The sequence below is a fragment of the Agrilus planipennis genome, unplaced genomic scaffold, assembly GCF_000699045.2.
Source record: "Agrilus planipennis isolate EAB-ADULT unplaced genomic scaffold, Apla_2.0 scaffold2, whole genome shotgun sequence".
NCBI classification, from domain to species: domain Eukaryota; kingdom Metazoa; phylum Arthropoda; class Insecta; order Coleoptera; family Buprestidae; genus Agrilus; species Agrilus planipennis.
The window spans coordinates 4,175,252-4,183,669 of record NW_020442464.1 but is presented as its reverse complement, the minus strand read 5'-3'; the positions used below and the strand labels follow the sequence as shown (position 1 = coordinate 4,183,669).

General features: G+C 30.5%; 1 long non-coding RNA gene across 2 annotated transcripts; it reads left to right on the top strand.

The window, feature by feature from the left end:
• The first annotated feature begins 443 nt into the window (after window positions 1–443).
• LOC108737102 lies at window positions 444–8,399 on the top strand. Of its 2 annotated transcripts, XR_003232446.1 has the most exons (4): window positions 444–1,264; window positions 6,769–6,894; window positions 6,947–7,489; window positions 8,157–8,399. It is a non-coding gene; the product is annotated as an uncharacterized LOC108737102 (long non-coding RNA). The 2 variants fall into 2 exon arrangements; XR_003232445.1 differs by lacking the exon at window positions 444–1,264 and having other exon boundaries at window positions 6,474–6,894.
• Window positions 8,400–8,418: the final 19 nt, after the last annotated feature.

The following is an 8,418-nucleotide window of genomic DNA, read 5'->3' as shown; positions in this document are numbered from 1 at the left end:
ACAACAAAATAATATATGTACACGTACCTACCTATATATGCATACATAGTTTTCTTTTACATAAAGAGAAAATGACTGAATTTTAACTTTCAACAGTTACTCGCGGAAATAGATAGATACAAAGAAATGGGAGGTACATCTGTGTGTATTAATTTTTGTACGTACGTGATGATCTTAAGGTCAAACGTTATCACAAACAGCGCCTTATCTTATAACGTCAACGTGTGTACAGTGAAAACAAGCAAGGAAGGAAATTCTTTGTTACATTTCGCCGTAGCGCTTGGTTTTCCACACGCAGCTAACGATAACGCAGTGAGCGAGTAGGAAAAGTCCGCAACCTCGCATCGAGTGCAAGGACTTCCGTCGGCACAAGCATGCACTCAATGTAAGCAACAACATTCAGAAAAACAGCAAAGAAAAGTAACTCTCCAGTCCTACCTGTTTTAAGTTTCGATGACAATCAGCTGTTCATTAATACTTGTTTGTAAACAAAAAACGGAATCACTGCACAGATCAGTACTGGCAAGTCTGTTCGTTGTTAAAATCTATTTTATGTCTCAATCCCTTCCACCGAGAGAACATGCGCGAAAGGGCCCCGCGATTAAATATTCTAATAATCGTAAAACAATCCCGATGCGATGTTTGTCTGTTTCCGCGCACATGGATACTCGACACTTACACACACAAATGCTAAAACTGAGTGACTAATTAGAACGACAATTTGCGAATGTTACCACGTAAATTAACCGCTTTTCCTTGGCTCGAGTGCGTGTAAACATAATTAGTCTTAACATGTGGATACTCTCACTTTTAATAGCTCTTTATTTGCCTAATAATGAACTTTTGTAACAACCAACGAACAATAAGCTCATTCAATCAACTGTTTATGGCTGTTGTGGTGCATTTTATCATTTTCCGTAAAATGTTTCAATACGATACATACAATCAAAATTGTGCCAATGAAACTCACTGGCATTAGCTATTGGTACATACTGTTTTGGTGGTAGGCACCCTCCATTATTCCTTAGAATGGAATAAAGACTATTTGTTCCATCAACATCCCATCTTCCAATATTCTGGAACTACCTGATGACCATTAATCAAAAGACGCAGCCAACTAACGCGTATTTCAGTATCCAAGATGTTATCAATTCAAAATCGCTTATTTTGATGTATTCGAGATGGAACTAAACAATTGCAAGAAAGTGAACGGGTCTAAATATTCCGACTGGTACAAATTTGATTATTTGAGATGGGTGTAGTGGTAAGCCTCAGTTTTAGGTGCATGCAATAACGTTAAATTACATCATTTATAATTAGAGTTGCCACCCGTACTTTATTATAAAGTATTGTACTCTATTTCGACTGTGCGTACGTTATACTTTACATGACACATAAATATGAAGATTGGAAAAACTTTGGCGGTTGTTGTAGAACAAATAGAATGGCTCAAAACCCCAACGCCAAAACAAGACACTGTAGTAGTTCAGTTTACTTCAGTCCCTGAAGAAGGTAACTTTGTTACCGAAAAGTGCTTCGGACAACTACAGTGTCTTGTTTTGGCGTTGGGGTTTTGAGCTATTCTGTTTGTTCTACAACAACCGCCAAAGTTTTTCCAATCTTCATANCATTTACAGAAAGAGTATTCTCTGTTATGAACGCAAAGTGGCGGGACGACAGGAATAAAGCTTCATTACAACTAATTAAAAATGAACTTTTAGTTTACTTAAATCTTTGTTTGCCTTGTTTAGAGGCTATTAATGTATTTAAGAGCGACAGCAATTTGTTACTGGCTGCTAGGTGTAACAAAAAATATGTTTTTAAAAACAAAAAATAAAATACTTAATTTATATGTTGAGTACTTTTTATTTTGAACCATTTAGTCGAGAAATACTTTATGTAAAGCCTGAAAAGGTGGCAACCCTATGTATAATAGACGATGATTTATTTGAAATACTTTTCCAAACGTATTTTCTATTTGTAAAATGCAAAATACAGTAATGTATTTAAGTGAGTACTTTTTATTTTGAACCTTTTAGTCGAGAAATACTTTATGTAAAGACTGAAAAGGTGGCAACCCTATGTATAATACATACGATGTAAAGCGCTTTGTAGACGTTGTAGAGAATGCTTTCGCGCGGGGAATTACCGGAGAAAATTACAAACGAGTTTGTAGTAATTACTGTAGTTTTGAAAACCACCAGCACCCTAATGGATCCACGTCTTTTTCACACCTTTTGTCGGTTCGGAAGAAAGAGTAGTTATAAAACATTTTTGCATCCTTTGCAAGAGGAGTCTGACTGGAAGGACTTTGAAGATGTTCCTTGGTTTACAAAAGGTCTCAAAACATGATTTAATAAATGGATTAGAATAAATTTCCAATCAAAAGAGAAGCTTCCCAACCATAACCAACCTTCAAGTGGTATACAACCCCCAAATAATAACTCGCTACGCTACTTCAGAATTTTAAAAATAGTTTCGAAATTTTCGTAATTTGTAAATTTTTGCTACCATCATATAACATTCACGACTTATCAGTCATTTTTAATTTACAAAGTGATATAATGGCATTAACGATAAGACCGTTTTTTTAATTGTTGTCTATTTGTGAACGCATCACGTAAAAACTACTGATGGACGGAGTCTTCAAATGAATAACATAGACATAGACATAAACTTGAAGTAACATTCATAATTACTTTTCATTTTATGGCAATTCAGTCTAATTGTAGTAGCACCTGAAATAAAATTTAAACATCTGGTCCCACATCTACAACATTTTGTTGCCTTGGCAACTAGTGGAGTGTTTGTTATCAAATTATCAGATTTAAGTGCGTTTAAAAAAGATATATGAAAAATTCTGGATTTTTAACCGGATTCCAATTGTTTGTGAAGTTAGAAACTAGTGAAATTTTAAAACTATGGAAATTTTTAGAAACTGATAATGACCCCCATATTAATTGAACGAGGTATACAAACATTAACAAAACAAACACATAACAAACAGTAAAATTTGCAAGATTATTCCATAATTTCGTCCAATACACCTCACACCTCTACAAATTCGTAATTAAAGAAAATTCAGAAAACTTTGTAAACATGAATTATTTTTCTTTTTACAAGTAATTTCCCTACAAGTTTATTAAGTTTATACCATTATCGTACATAAATACGTTACAAAAAAACTACAATCAAGATTCGCACAGAACATAAATTCCTAAATTCCTTAAAAATTCAGGTGTGTAACTAGCATGCTTCATTTTGTCCATCTCATCTGTTTCTTCCCAACTCATTTCCACATTTCCTAAAAGGTGACTGAAGATGGTCTCCCACTATATCCTCCGGCTTTGCACTAGCGGGACTGGTCCCCCACAATCATTAATAGCTAGTAGGAATAAAACGTGCAGTCTGTTTTTTCTACAAGCTTGTGATAAATCCATTACTCTGTTACGAATTAATATGAATTCATTCCGAGTACTCGCAACTTTAAATAAAATCGTGCACAAACTTAGCAATACTAATTGTAAGTGTATTTATTTAAATATATGGAGGTAGGTACGTGTTGAAAAATGATTTTACAATCAGTTCCATTCGCTTCTCTCGTCTATGTGTGCTCCTCTAGATGGCCAACAAATTTTCCAAATCGTTTCTATCAGGCATTGAATTATCGCACTTAAATATTGTATAGATTTTCGTATCACTAAATGATGTAGAACAATTAATGTTGATTTCAACAACTTTAACATGTGAACCAATTTTAAAAAAGTAATAACAATAATCATTTAAAATGTATCGAAGCAAAATATAAAAACGCTGTGATATGACATGAACATTGTACGTAAAGATAAAAATTTCGATCGTTAAGTAATTTTATACCTTTTAATGTTCATTGTATATGACCTTGTTGTCGTACAGATACTTTAATACTTATGGAAAAAATTACTCATAATCTAAGTTGCATGTATGCAAAGTAGCCATCATGTAGAGACGCGCAATATTATACTTATAACTTTTTTTTGAAATGCATATCAATTTCTTTAAATACTGCGTGAATCGGTTGGTAAACAAATAGAAAAAATGTTCTTATAAATTAATTATTTAATAATTGTCTTTATTGTGCTATCTATAGATAGTATTGTAAAAGTTATCGTCTGAAAAACGAGAAAATAATTTAAATCATATTTAATTTTCTTTTTAATCACATCACTTTACCATTATTATGATAAAAATATAATACATACATATAAAAAAATAATTAAAGACGATATTTTTTCTATTTCTCTGATTGTATTCTTATCAGAAATTTCGAAATGTACAAAAAAATAAATCAAAAGTCGTGATAATGGTTATTGTATATTGTTCAAGATTGGTATTACATAATAACTGAAAGTAATATTACATTATTCGTTTCGTATCAGTCTGCATCAAAATCAAATATAATACAAATTAAAAATGAGGAAACTTTTTTCATTAAAAATACTTATATTTATTTTAAACCACTCCCTGGTTGATTTATTGAATAATTAATTGTCTTGTTTCGTAATCAACTAAAGACTGTTTATTATTACCGTAAACTTATTGAGTAAAGTTGGGCTTACACTATATCGGAATCGCTCGGACGGCACACGGAACAGAAACGTCACACAGAAAAAGTTATTACGAGTTTTAGATAAAGACCTTTATTATCTACAGTTAACGAAAAAATTCCGACCTGTATAGCTATCTACACGCCCTGTAGACAGCAAAACGGTTTTAATTCTGATTATAGGAATATTTCACGAATTTTTAAGATTTAAAAATATTTTACACTTTTCCGTTCCGTGCCGTCCGTTCGATTCCGATATATGCAGGCATGTGCGCAAGCCTTTATTTTACTCAAGGAACAATGTAAAATACTTGCTCTCAGTGGGGAATTTTTATAATTTTTGTTTGCTTATAACTTAAGGAATTGCAATCAAACAAAAGCTATATCTATTTGAAAACTATTTTCTTATATTTTTTTGTTGGAAATTGTGTAAAAACTTTGTCACACTCAATACGCGTTTTTTGCGAAAGTAATTTTGAAAAATTTAAATTTGTNTACTTTTAAAAATAATAATCGAGCTCATGAATAGATCCCTTTTACCAAACTGGTGTAAGGTAACATTAATGTTTAAATGCAAATGTGAAATCATACCGCTGAATTGTATGTAGTTTGCATTAAAACCTTGACAATCAATTTGCAATTCCTTTTTGTTCTTACAGGTCATAAAAGGTCCTGAATAACAATTTCCAGTTTAATAACAAATTAAGTGACAAAAAAAAACAGCTTATCATGTAACCCAGTTACGAATTTATTTAGAACAAATATCAGCGACTGAGGCCTAGACCTAGTAAAAGAAATACATAATGAGTTACTCCTTGCTTTCACTTAACGGTTGAAGAACTAGACAAGATTTTTATTTATTTAACAGTTGTTTATAGGCAGTGGTCGAATGGTGAAGTGTAAAATGTCTTTTAGTTTTCAAATTCAGTGGAATTTAATTTCGATTTCACTAGGGCCATTTAGAGACGGTTAGTAGGTAGTAAAACAACAGTGTCATAAGGTAAGTACCCTTTATTATTACTATTATTTATTTAAAATTAAATACCACGTAATAATCCATAATAAATTAATACACAAATGTTAATATATGCATATACCTAGCACAGTATTGCGAGTCGAAATAACTTCGTAAGATAGCATTTACGAAATCAATTATATACAAATTTTTGAAAACAAACAGTTATGTGTCAAATGACTTCTGATGGCGTATCTATTGCAAAGTTTGATAACATTATCAAATATTTAGTTTGTGACGTCTTTTTCAATGCGATATATAAATATAATTATATTCAACTTTCAACATATCTACAAATTAACATTAGCATTTGATTTTCTTCGGAAAAATTCATATAAATTGTAAATAACAATGTGTTAAAGAACAAATACTAACAAAGATATCGATGATGTTATAGAAAAAAAGATGAAGACGAAGCGAAGACAAGTTCTTAGAAAAAAGCGATTATGAAATAATCTTTAAAGGCTTTTGTTCAAAATACTTAATTAACTTCCAATTAGCAATAACAACTTCGGATTTAGTAAGTTAACCAAATAAGATATTCGTGGCTTATTTGTGAACAAACCTTTTTAGAAGTTTGTTCTTATTATATATCTATTTTTATAAACACCATTCAATTGTCCAAAAATAACTAAACAAGTACTGTAGGTCAACATCTTATCTTTTAAGCTTGTTTGTTTGTTGTGTTGCTTCACTTACAAAAAAACACATAAAAAGGTCCCAATAAAACTATCACTGTAATTGGCCTTGAAATTTAGAATTATTCGATTCAATATTTAAATTTTTCTAAGAATTTTTCCAACATCTTTTCTAGGAAATGTCTTCGGGACAACAATCTTTATTTACAAACAGAAGAAAAACGTAAGAAATAAACAAATGAATTTTAATTCTACTTATTACATAACAAACTTAATAAAATGGAAGCATTATTAAATTAATATACGTTAAAGCTTACTATCAATACTTTGTAGACATATTATGAGATTTTTTGTAGATGAAAAGTTCAAAGCTCTTTTTTGGACCCTAAAAATTGTGTCATAAAATAAAGTCATAAATCTGCGTTTTGGACAGATGATATTTTACTACATTCGTCATGATGGTTGGGAGGACAATTTGTTTGAAATTGTACAAAAACTTGAGATATTTTGATTGTTTTATTAAATTGCAGAAACTAAACAATTCAAATAGACAACCAACTTTACGCGGAAAAGGGATTAAAATTGAAAATATTATTCATGATGGTCCACTAATGGATTTAATGGGTTACCACAAAAGTTACCTATTTCTTATCAATGTATGTTTCAATTTTGGCAATACGGTTTATCTAATCATTAATTGTTTTATAGTTATAGAACAAAATCACCTATATTATGTACAATGTGGTAATGTTGGTAGACAACCCACTTTACAGGAGAAAACTCGGAAAAACTGGGTCCACTTTGACGATTCTAATGGAGCTTTTAAATTTAAAACATTTACGCCATTTTAACGAATTACATTTACTGCACAAGTAAAAATTATGAAATTATTTTAAATCTTTAAGTCTCAGTGTACTTTCCTTTTTAAACTATCTTTTAGTTACAATACATAAAACTTCAATATACGTTGTCAAAGTTTCTGTATTTCGTAATAAATGTTGAAAAGTAGTAGTAAAATTTAATATCAAGAACATTGTAGTTACATGTAAAATGTAACAATAGCTACGTACTGACTAGACTGTTTTCTGCATTTTCCTACACATGTAATAACGTATAACAATAAAAAAATAACTTCTAGCAATTGAGATTAGATATAAAGGTCAAACCAGCTATGTGTAGAATGTAGATATTGAATTGCAGATAAATTTTACAGTAATTTGTCGTATTATTATAAACATAATTTCATATTGGGTAAGTAAGTACCTATATAATATAAGTTAAACCCAATTTGGTACAAAAAGAAAAGCAACATATACCTGTTATAAAATTTAAAAGTAATTTACTGAAAGCTTTTTCATTAATTTCTTTTGTTTCCATTGAGTTAAACGAAACACGTTTCGGGAAAATTCGTTTGATTTTCTTTTAAGTTAACTACAGTTAACACTCGTTAACCATTCCTATTATTAGCATGGTTACTTAATTAACGAATATTTGTCAAAAAAGGTTACGTTTGTTTGTATTGTTTAACAACTTTAACTTGCTATTGTGAGTTATACCAAATCTGGGTAAAAAAAGTTACTTATTCCGCCATCTATCGAAATTCATCATTACCTTACAAACATACTTGGATGATATGAATATTAGATGGCGTTTAATAGGACACTCACTTAGTATTTTTCTAAACACTTGCGTCTTATTTTTGGTTTTATGTTTACTTTAATCTTTAAAATAAAATTTTTATAAACTTTATTAGTTACTTTTAAAAATAATAATCGAGCTCATGAATAGATCCCTTTTACCAAACTGGTGTAAGGTAACATTAATGTTTAAATGCAAATGTGAAATCATACCGCTGAATTGTATGTAGTTTGCATTAAAACCTTGACAATCAATTTGCAATTCCTTTTTGTTCTTACAGGTCATAAAAGGTCCTGAATAACAATTTCCAGTTTAATAACAAATTAAGTGACAAAAAAAAACAGCTTATCATGTAACCCAGTTACGAATTTATTTAGAACAAATATCAGCGACAGAGGCCTAGACCTAGTAAAAGAAATACATAATGAGTTACTCCTTGCTTTCACTTAACGGTTGAAGAACTAGACAAGATTTTTATTTATTTAACAGTTGTTTATAGGCAGTGATCGAATGGTGAAGCGTAAAATGTCTATAAACAACTG